Source organism: Phalaenopsis equestris, unplaced genomic scaffold (assembly GCF_001263595.1).
Source record: "Phalaenopsis equestris unplaced genomic scaffold, ASM126359v1 Scaffold000517, whole genome shotgun sequence".
Taxonomy (NCBI): domain Eukaryota; kingdom Viridiplantae; phylum Streptophyta; class Magnoliopsida; order Asparagales; family Orchidaceae; genus Phalaenopsis; species Phalaenopsis equestris.
The window spans coordinates 68,281-80,367 of record NW_018164957.1 but is presented as its reverse complement, the minus strand read 5'-3'; positions in this window follow the sequence as shown (position 1 = coordinate 80,367).

The window sequence follows — 12,087 nt, the reverse complement described above, 5'->3', positions numbered from 1 at the left end:
ATAGAAAGCAAAGCTCCTAATATTACAGACCAGTTGAAGTTAAAATTTTGAGAAGGAACTTCAAAAATTTTAGAATGATGAAAATGCCTAGAATATTGAGGTATGAATTATATTTAGAATTTTCTTTCCACCTATATCATTCCATATTGAAAAATTTAAGTTTGGGGGAGGGAAATAAAATATTAAATATTAGATTTTCTCAATTTTAATATTTTCAAAAATTATTAATATAATTTTTTTGTAGTGAATTTAATTCAGATAACTATACATGACTATATTTTGTAGATATTTAAATATTATAGTAGATTTAAAGGAATATTTTTGTAAGAAAAACTAATTTTGTAGATTAAGATATTTAATATAAGAGAATAAGACTATAGTTAACTATTTAAAGTAAATAAAATTATATTTTGAAATATTAAGAATTTTGAAAATTCATTTGAGAAGAAAAGATTCGGGCTTAGTAATCTAAAAGCTATGAAATAATTATAAGGTAAGGGAATGCTTTGAGTTTCAAATTTATGGAAAGAAAGGTGATGTTCAAAATTATTAAAATCTATCCAGATATAGTAATCCTCACTTGAAAAAGAAAAAGAAAGGATTGAGAACAATCCCTAAAAAGAAAAGAAAAAGAAATATAGGATTGAAAGCAATCCAAATGAAAAAAAAAGAATATATATATATATATGTATGAGCTTGGTTGCCTTATCTGGAATCTCATTTTGAAATTGTTATCAGTTTCTATGGATGTTTAGAGTCTGATTTAATTACTTCATTCTTCTTGCTCAGCTAAGGGTGTTAGACTTATAAGTGGCAATGATTCAAGTATTATACATGTGAAGACTTTTTTTTTTGTTCTTATTATACTTGTGCATTTATGCCATCCACCTTCTTTAGTTTATGTGAAGTCTAAATGCTGTTTCAGCTCTATATACTTGGCGTTTTCTTTGCCAGTTCATTCCCTGCTAGCTATACCCATAGGCTGCATTACCTGGGCCTGATTCATACCTATTTTATACTATTATTGATGATATTACACTTTAAAGAAGGGTATTTTTATGTTTTGTTGCAGGTATGTTGAATTATGGTCATTGGAGCAAAAAGATCTAAAAAGGAGCGAATTTGGAGCAAAAAGAACCAAAATATGAAGAGTTGAACTAGGGCGCCGACGGCGAGCCCAACAGCGCCGACGACGGGTTTTTCCCGATAGTCCAGAATCAAATATTTTAGAAGGCCGCAGACGACGCCATCTAGGCCACCGACGGAGAGAACGGTGGGTCTCCTAACTAGATGCATTGAATGTGGACGATTTTTTAAGGGACGCTTAGGCAACTCTTGAAAAACTCTTCTACAACTTTAAGAGAAACATTTGGGCCGAAAAAGAGAGGAGCCACGTGGTGGTGTTCGCTGAGTTTTTGTTGTTTGTAGAGTGTAGAGAGTTTAAATTAGGGTTAGTATTGTGAGGAATTCTTCAAGAGATTGTAAGAGTAGAGGGAAAGTGAGAGATTTCTTCCTCCTTGCAGCTTCGAAGAAGAATTCTGTGTGCTGTAAAAAAAAGAAGAGATTCAGAGGAACTTCGAGGAGTTTACTTGTGGAGGAATTATAGATAAGTGGTATTTACTTATTGAAGTTGTTTGACTTTGCTTTTATATATAAGTTCTAAGTTTTGTGATATCTTCTTCATGAGTTATGAGTAGTTTTCTCTTTCTTTCTCCTTGTCTTGAGATTTTATGAAATGGTGATTTGAATTGGTTGAGCTATGAGAATGTAAAGAAGTTGTGATGATCTTTTCACTTCGATCTTAATTTAATTTCAATCTGGTCAATTGATTTATTCAAATACGTTGAGTTTTATAACTAAAGTGAATATTACATCAAAGATTTAGGGAGGTCAAAGCCCTTGGAAGTTGGGTGCAAAAAAATAGTGAAATAAAACTATCAGACGTAAAATTGGAGATTTTAGAGTGACCGACTAAAATCCTCAATTTGGTCTTATCGTTTGGGTGCTGAAGTGTAGATGTTAGCCCTCAGGCGAGGGGAACGCGGGAGCTTCGAAGTGAGAGTCGGTATCCTCCCAGCCTGGCCGCAGATTCAGTAACCAAGCATAGGATTAGTCAATGTTCTTTATGCCTCGACCAAGTAAAAAATATGTATGCTCCTATTTGACACAATACACTTTGAACTAATTCAGTTTATGCATTCACTTTAATTTCTTGACAAGGAGAATGATGCTTTCTTATATATTGAACTCCACATTAAAAATTTTATTAGTAGAATTAGTTAATTAAGAGTTTTTTAAAATTACATATTTATTTTAATTGCCTATTAGTGACAAATAAGCAATTTGAACTGTATTGTTGTGATTAAATATTGATTTTCTAAATCTTAGTTCGTAGCCTCTAGTATTACTCCCTGTGGGATCGATATCCATGACTCCATTAGAGCCCTGTATTACTTGAGCGATACATATACTTGTGTTGATAAGTGTGACTTTGCAATTATTGAATATTTTATACAAATTTTTATCAAATCTATAACCGTTGTCAAGTTTTTGGCGTCATTGTCGGGGACTTAAATCTTCCAGCAATAGTATCAAATTCTTATTTTTTTAAGTATATATAAAGTCGCTGTCAAGTTTTTGGCGTCGTTGCCAGGGACTTAAATCTTCTAACAAAAATATCAAATTGTTGTATTTTTAAGCATATATAAAGTCGCTGTCAAGAAACAGACGTGCTGACTTATGATATTACTACAAAATTGAACTTTCACCTTAGAGTTATTCTTATATGGACAATCAGTGATTTTGTAGCTTATCGGATGTGTCTGGTTAGAGCACAACATAGAAATTGGCTTGTTCCTACAGTATGGACACGTCCAAAGCATTCACTTTAAAGCATGGAAGAAAAACATTTTGATTTGATTGTCATTCCGCTCCACTCTGCTCGTGGGCTCCGCTCCGCTCCAGCATTTGTCCCATTTATGGTATATGATCCATACCTAACACTCTATGTCCAAAATCCGAACGTAATCTCTAGCTTATTATTTATTTTTCTTATCAATATTAAACCAATGTTACATATTAAGATCATAACAAGAGTTTTATCATCAATTAACACTTAAATATCTAAAAGTGCATCTATTGATTAAAATGGACGCAAACTTACCAAAACTATCAAGAGGAATAAAACTGCACTTTTCAAATGTAAAGTTGAAAGACCAAGTGCTCTCAAGAAGAAATAGAAGTGATTTATTGTCGACAAGTAGTGAAGTACAAAACTTTTTAGATAGTACATATTTAAACAGTGTATATAAATGGCCCTTCTTTATTTAACTCATTCGGCAAAGTCGTGATGCGGGTCGTTGTGATTCTTTAGTTTTTTTATCATATTCTTTATATTATTTTCTTAGTGTTATATTGTCATGAGAAAATTTACAGATTTTAAATTTGAGGCAATTATATACGACCACCCAAACCTTTTTTATTTACAAATCAACCACACATCTTTTTTTTTTTCAAATTCTCACTTAAATATCAAAATTCATGGCCCATATTTTTCATTTTTAGCAATTTTCAATTGTTTGGTTATGGACATTGGATGGATAGTTAAAAAAAAAAAAACACCCGAGTGGTTAGTTTATATTTCGAGCTCAAAAAATGTTTTTGTGTTTTGCTCGTTTGTTTAGCGAGCCGCACGAGCTATTCACAAACAAAGAGTCGTTTTGACAATCTTAATCACGTAGTCATTAGATATTAAGGGTTGGGGCAAAATTTATAAAATATTGTTTATTTTAAAACATTATTTGAATCTAATTTAATATTTTTTATTATATTTTCTTAAGTAATACTTTTAATTGATTATAAATCCTTGTAGCCGTGTCGTCAATTAAATTTTTTAAAAATATTATTCATCAATATATATATATAGCTACTCGCGAACAACGAGTAGTTTTCACAGCCCTCATTTTGGGTGGTTCGCATTTAATTATTCCTTTAAATTTTTGATAAAAATAGAATAATATAACAAAACATTAAATGTAATCTAGAATAAATCGAAATAATAATAAATTCAAAGCAATCTAAAGCCTCTCCATCTATGCATGTACCCTTTAAATTCATAAATCGATGGTAAATATTCAAACTAACAAATATGTAATTATATGATAAATAAAGCGAGCATTTGCTCGTATTTATGATTTAGGGACCCGACGCGCATTAATCAATTACATGAATTCCACAGCAGCTTGGCGAGGCCACTTTTAAAAGGTGGCGGGGCCAATCATTCAAAATGTTAACCAATCCCAATTATTGGCTTGTTGGCCGTTTGGAATAATGTCTATCCATTTTTTTTTTCGTATTTTTGTGGGCCCCGCATGGGACACACCCGTCCGTCACGTGCTTTGGATTGCTAGCTTCATAATCTCTGCCTTATCTTTGATATATGCTTAAAAGTTTAAGCAATCCTTTGGTGGACAGGTCTCAATTGGGGGAGCAGTTACATTAATTTTTAATAAAATTAAAATTTTTAAAACAGTAATAATTTTTATTCGCTTATTGAAGAGGGGATCCACAGCTAAAGCAACGAGGTAATAAATTTGGGGAATTTTCATACATATCATCCAAACTTTATGTACTTACAAGTTTAGATAAAATATTAGATCGGATCGGGACTTTGGATGAATCCGGAGTCATAGAGGAACGACATGTGTAAGGTGGACCAATTACAGTGTATTATGATGGGTTCACTTTACACGTGACGCCTCCTTATTGGATATTTGATGATCCAGAGTACCTAATATTTTCTCACATATTTAACATCAGAATTTTGTTTTTTAAATTTATACTACTCAAAATTTTTATGTCACCTAAAAAATATCCGTTTTTTAACTTTTTATATTAAAATAAAATGGTACTGTTATGGTATGACTCATATACCATATAATGACAGACGCTGGATCAAAGCGGAGCGGAGCGGAAGAAACTGTCCAAATTGGGAAGTTACGTGGGTTGGGGTGCGGGGGCAAAGCCCCGCAGTATGGTACAGGGGTAATGCTGTAATTACATATTGTGCCTAAGGTTTACTCCTGGAGTTATAAATATGTCTGTTAGTAACCCCAGGAGGTATTCCTCTATTATGTAATCTCTATCTAAATATTGAAAGGAATACGCCGCTCTGCTCCTAAGGACGTAGGCATCTTTGCCGAACCTCGTTAAATCTCTGTATTTTTCTGGATTTGTGTCGTTACTGTTTTTCTTCATCATAATTTTCTAAACAAGTGGTATCAAAGCCATGTTAGGGTGGAGGAGATTGGCACAGGAAGTAAGACAACGATTTGGGTATTTGGAGGAGGTGTAGTTCCTCGGACGGTTCGACATCCCGAGGAGGTTTGATCGTGGGAGATCGGAGTTCGGCATAGTCAGATCATTCACGGCGAAGTAGATTTTTTGCGGGAAGATCACGTGCAATTCGTGAAGATGTGCGAACAGACGAGGCTGGGTTTGCAGCTGTTCCGTTCGAGCGCGATAGAGGTGAATCGCGGAGGAGTCGGGGGCTTCTTTGGCATGCGACCATGGTACTCGGGACAGGATCTCGCGACAACGTGTTCGGCCTTGGCGAGACAAAGGAGTTCGCGCGAAGGGGAGAACGACCATTTCGAAATATGAATGATGTTCGTGGGTTGAAAGTTTTATTGAGCCAGGAATTTGACATGACAGACTTGGGTCCTACGAAGAAGATTCTCGGAATAGAGATTCATCGAGACAGAGGCTCAAGAAGATTATGTTTATCTCAACGAGGCTATGTTGAGAAAGTGCTGGAAAGGTTTGAGATGAGCAAAGCAAAGCCTGTAAACACTCCTTTGGCAAATTATTTTAAGCTTTCTTTAGAACAGTGTCCTAAGACTGATACAAAAATTGAAGACATGGCAAAGGTTCCATATGCTAGTGCAGTTAGTGCAGTGATGCATGCAATGGTATGTACTCGACCTGCCTTGGCTCATGCTGTTAGGCAAGTGCTCATGCTGTGGCTCATGCTGTTAGTCAAGTCTACAAATACATGGCTAAACCTGGAAGACGACATTGGAAAGCAGTCAAGTAGATTTTCAGATATCTTAAGGGTACTGTAGGATATAGAATTATTTTTGGCATTCAACAGAATGATCCTTCAGTTGTGGGGTATATTGATTCAGACTATGCAGGTGATTTGAATGACAAAAGGTCTACAACTGGGTATGTGTTTACTCTTGGTGGAGGGCCTATATGATGGAAATCAACAATTTTGTTTATTGTGACATTATCTACAACTGAAGCAGAGTACATGGCAGTAGCTGAAGCTGCTAAAGAAGCCTTATGACTTGCTGGGCTAGTAAAGGAACTGGACATTGAGCAAGGTGGAGTTCAGTTGCATTGTGACAGTCAGAGTGCTATTTATCTGGCTAAGAACCAGGTGTACCATGCTAGAACCAAGCACATTGATGTCAGGTATCACAAGATCAGAGAGTTGTTTGCTTCTGGGGAGATACTGTTGCAGAAGTTTCATACTGATGAGAATGCAGCTGATATGTTGACCAAGCCAGTTACTATCAACAAGTTCTTGCATTGCTTGGACTTGTTGAATGTTTGCAGTTGCTAGAGAAGCATGGTGACTCAACCCATACTGGTGCAGGTGTAACTCCCAGGTATTTTTTTTCTTCTAAGGGGCTGAATATTCGTCATGTGTAACTCCCAGGTGTAACTCCCAGTATATAAGAATTGAAGTTTTTGAGTTGGATATGTAAATACATAGGAATTGAAGGGTACGGATGCCAATTACTTCAAAACTATTAATTTACTTAAACTGTGTTATACAAAACTTAAATATAATTTAAAGAGTTATTACGATAAAAAATATTTTAAATGTCTAGTTTTTTTTTCTCTTTTTTTGAGTGCAGATTGGCTTGGAGACATTAATGCTCAGCTTTCCTCAACGAATTTAATGCTAATCTTTTTCATTATAATCAAGAGAAGGAAATTGGATCATATTCTCACTAAATTTTGATCAGATTAATTGCTGAATTTATTTAAAAATAATTGCAACTTATAATTAATAAATTAATTTTGATATTATAAACAACTAAAATAAAAAATAAATATCTAGAAAAACTATACTTATCCAAAATTCTAGCGAACCTCTCCATCTTTAGGAAAAAAATATTATATCAGGACTATACACGTAGAGTTACTTGCGTAGTCTAATAAAATCACTTTACACAAGAAAAAAATCTGCCCAGTAACACATGAGAATATTCCTCCAGTGTTATTTATGTGTTATTGTGTGTTATTCGAGTGTTATTGATGTATTATTGTGTTATTATAACATCAGAAATACTCACAGAACACAAAAACACATGAATAACATGCAATAACACCTGAATAACCTGAGGGGGGTGGTGGGAATATTCCCATGTGTTATCTATGTTACCGAGAATATTCCCTTGTGAAGTGATTTCATTAGAATCCGTACATAAATCTACGTGCGGAATCCTGATATAGATATACATAATCAAGTGATTTTTATTTTTGATAAAAAAGTGATTTTTTTCAAAGAATTTGTTTTTATTTGCCTAATGATACATATAATTGGCCAAATCTTACAAAATAACATAATCAAGTTTGAACTTTGGTTTAACCTTAACCTTAACCTTATAAATACCTGATTCAAACCACACTAATTGTTTATGTCTAATGTGAAATTATCATATTGAGTCATATGTTGTGTGCACTTGATATGTTTAGCCATGTTTCTAATTTATTTTAACTTTTCTAAATTGGCTATCTATTTTTGCGAGTGTGTTACTCCTATTATGTATTATTGTTCAGCAAATCACTTCTTTGTAATTACATTAATATTATTATTAAATCTTCTAAATTTAATGTTGTTGATTGTCAATATTATAAGGATGAACTTCACAAGTGGCTTGTTGGATGGAAAACCCATTCACGCCTTTAACTTTATTTATGTTTATTAGAGTATGCATAATAATTTAAAATCTATTTTGAAACTATTCACGTCCGTAACTTAGACCATAGATGAGGTCAATCTTTTAAAAATTTTTGTTCATACGAAAACTAGCATCTAGTGAAGCCTCTTAGAATCATTGGATCCTTATAATAAAGTAGGGGTCGGTGACCCAATTAAAACGTATGCTAGCTTTTTACGGACACTTTTTGCACACACCAAGATGTTGTGACTAGGACACCTTGTTTCTAGATGCTTGCTAGACTATGACTAGGGTGGAGCTAGGTTTTTAATATGTTTGTTTATTGTTCTAGGATATTTGAGAGTTGCTCTTGACCCTAAAACAGAAATATTTTTTTTGATTCTTCGGTTTTGAGTTGGTTATGTACGAATTCTCTTCGTGGATGACATGTTTCAAAATATTTTGATTTGGTCTTGTTCTGGACATACATTCTTGATCTATCGAAAGAAGTTTACCCTACATAAGTTCTCTATCTTCTTTTCAATTTGTTTGCCTAATTTTCATCATTTGTTCCTCATTTTACATTCCCTCCTGTTCTTTGAATCGTTCTGACGATTCAAGTAAGAGGGTTTTGGAAAGGAAATCTAAATGCAATGATTAATCAAGCTGGCAACTTCGAGTTTACAAAAAGAGCCCAAACATCATCGTTTCCAAGAGATGCAATTGAATTTACCCAAAGATTTAAGGGATTCAATCATGATTTTTCAATAAATTTTTTTCTGGCCGTTGAGTAAAACAACCATCTACTTTTCACATCCGAGACCTGGAACCTAAAATAACTAGTGATAATAAATTTGAAAATAAATTATTAATTAATGAAGTATTACAGTTATTTAATTCACTCATCCCACTCAATACAAAGCAAGTCAATTTAGTATTTCTAATCAATTAAAGTTATAATGAGTCACCATTCGAGTTTAATTTAAATAGATTAAAATTTTTAAAATTAATGCGAACTTCATTTTGGGCATTTAGACATAATAAAATAAATTAAATTCAAATCACAACATTACACTCACCATAGGTGACGTGAAAGAACCAACAATCACAGCCTGATCACATTGCGAGCTCCAAAGGTATGTATGGTTGGACGATTTACACCAAGGCTAGGAATAAGGATGAGGGATCAATGGGTTAATGTCTTAAGGTTAGCTAGTGTTTGTTATGCATACAATATGTGCATCTTTTTTATTAGATAGAAGGTTAAGGCAATTAAGATGAGGAACAATTATTATATTCTCATCAGAGTAATGATTGTCAGTTATCATTCAAGTGAAAAGTTATATTGATTATATTTATTGTCGGTAAAGTAATGAGTAAACATAAAAAAAACTTTATCCTGCAAATATATATATATATATATATTTTTGTATTTCTGATGCTATTCTCCAGCATCATCCTCCACATTTGTTGAAGATGTTGACAAAGAACTTAATCATTATTTATCCTTATTATTTTGTGCTCTTTTTGGGATAACAAGATTAGTTGAAATTTGCAAAAGTACAATTAATATAGCAAAACAATAAGCCTAAATAGAACCGTCAATAAAAGAAATTGAACAGAATAAATTGAGCAATTCCATATAAATTTATGCATATTATCATACTTGGATATGTTGGCAACAACCCTATGACATGGATCCTAAGAATCAAACAAAACCATAACTTCCACAATCTATCAAATCAGGACAAGCACATGCCGAGTTCATTCAATAGTTCATTCAATACAAATGGTCAAATGGTCTAATAGAGAAATGTTACTTTCCAATAACAAAAAATTTGCATCTCTCCTCCATGCTTGATTTTTTCATATTTTTATCCATTTGATGAAAAGGCACAAGTCGTGTAATCAGGAATTATGCTTAAAAAAATAACTCCATTGAAACTTTTTTGTACATCAAATATATGCTTGAATGAATCTTAAGGAGAAATAATTGGAGAAATAAAAATATAGATAAGTCATTCCAATGATCAGTCATCCCTGTGGGGTGGCCGAACGAAAGGGAACGAACGGCCTAATCAACATCACACAAATAACAACAGCACCAATTATCCCATAACTATGACCTTATAAAATAGCAGTCGCCTAAGGTGGAGTGTCTTTAACAAAGATGCATAATCGGAGAGTAGACAGCTTGTCGGATTACGATCAATTACTCTGCCCGATGAAATAATCCTATCCTAAGATGATGTATCTTCGCATTAAAAAACATTAGAATTGGACTAGCAAAGAACATTAATGACAACCAAATGATTTAGGTTGTCCGACCAAATGACGGACAACCACGTGCAATTAAAAATCTTGGTCAAATAGTTGCAAATATAAATCTAAAAGCAAAGGAGTTGACAGTTACAAGGATGTAAGGAATAATGTTCGGTTATGAATGTATAAGTGTAAAGAGTCATTAGATATAGTAACACTCATCTCAATTGAGTAATCATCATATAATATGTAAATCCTACATATGAATATAAATAGAGCATAATCCTTGAAAGGTGGACAAAGAATTCCCACTTAAAAGAAACAAATATCAATTATTCAAAATTTCTGCTTATTTCTTTTCTCCGATTAACACTAAACCTTAGACGTAATTCACCAAACAATTTGAGATCCAACATTTATCAAACTATATCACCAAAGTGAACAACTTTTCCTTTAAAGTTCTTATAAATCTATTCTTAAACTAGCATTTTGAAATAAAATTTGCCTACACCGCCCATCATTACTTCACTCAAACTTATAGAAAATAAGTTACATGACTTCTGTCTTGATTTGTCCAATTGGGCTGTTAGTTTAGAGCAATATTTGTGATACAACGTGTTGGACACTACAATCATCTATTGTCATGTCTTCATTTTGAGCGATATAGCTCGGCTCTGCATTATATGGGCTATGGACCATCGACATTTTAGTAGTGCTTTTCCAACTTATTTATCTTTGATGGAAACTTAAATTGTATTTTTATGCTGTGCTACAAAAGCTGGATAGATTATAAGACGATCCAGACCAATAGCATTTTTGTCGGTGCAAACAGTTACAAAAAGCCCATCAAAATGTAGCCTTTTACTTGAATAAAAAAAAAAAAACGAATCTCTAAAAAAAAACTTTTAGATAGGTGAGATTTAATTTTATGAGTTTTATAAGAAATTGGGGCATTAACATACAAGCCACCTATATCTTAAATTTTTACATAGTTATCATTTGAATTTGAATTTTATACGTTTATACCATCCAAATCTTTTACAGCATATTAAAAGTACAACTACTTTAATTTTAAAAATTGAAGTATAAATATTAAAGATGTAAATGCCTAGAAATTGAGCAATATGTTGAAAATAATCCTAATAAACGTTAAATCTCTACTCTCTTATCAAGCTAGATATGCACTACAATGATGCCCTTAATACATTAAATTTAATGGTTGTATATTACGACGTGTGTACATTATGAAGAATGATATCAAGTAACTTAATTAGAAGAGATTTAATTACAGTATCATTTCTATATTAGAAATATTCATAATTTGTATGTCATAATAATTTTTTTTTAATTATAAAAAGAATTGTGACTGACTTTTATGAGGGAATTTGTTGTCCTATTTCGATCATTTTTTTCCTCTCCCCACCTGTTGATAAATACAACATTTGATTGTTTACTTGTTGTGTGATTTTATTTTTCGTATTATTTTACACAACAGAACACACAAAATACATTACTTTATAGTTCACACATTCATATTTACCATTGATTTTTGGAAGGTCAAATCAGTATAGAGAATATTCATTCTTTTCTACTATTGCAATATATTATTTTTGTTTGTTTTGCTCTGTATAGCATTAATCAGCATTAACATATTCTTTATTTAATTGAATATTTGCTACAAGGAAAATCATTTTATTTGTTATGCTGCTCAACTAAAAATATATCCCAAAGAAGATCACACACTTTTGACCAAGGTCTCTAAAAACAAGGACTAGTTTAACTAAAATTTGGATTTCTAGATATATGCATTATCTTCGAAATTTCTTATAGTAGGGCCATAAACTAATAACTTCAAAAATAAATTATAAAT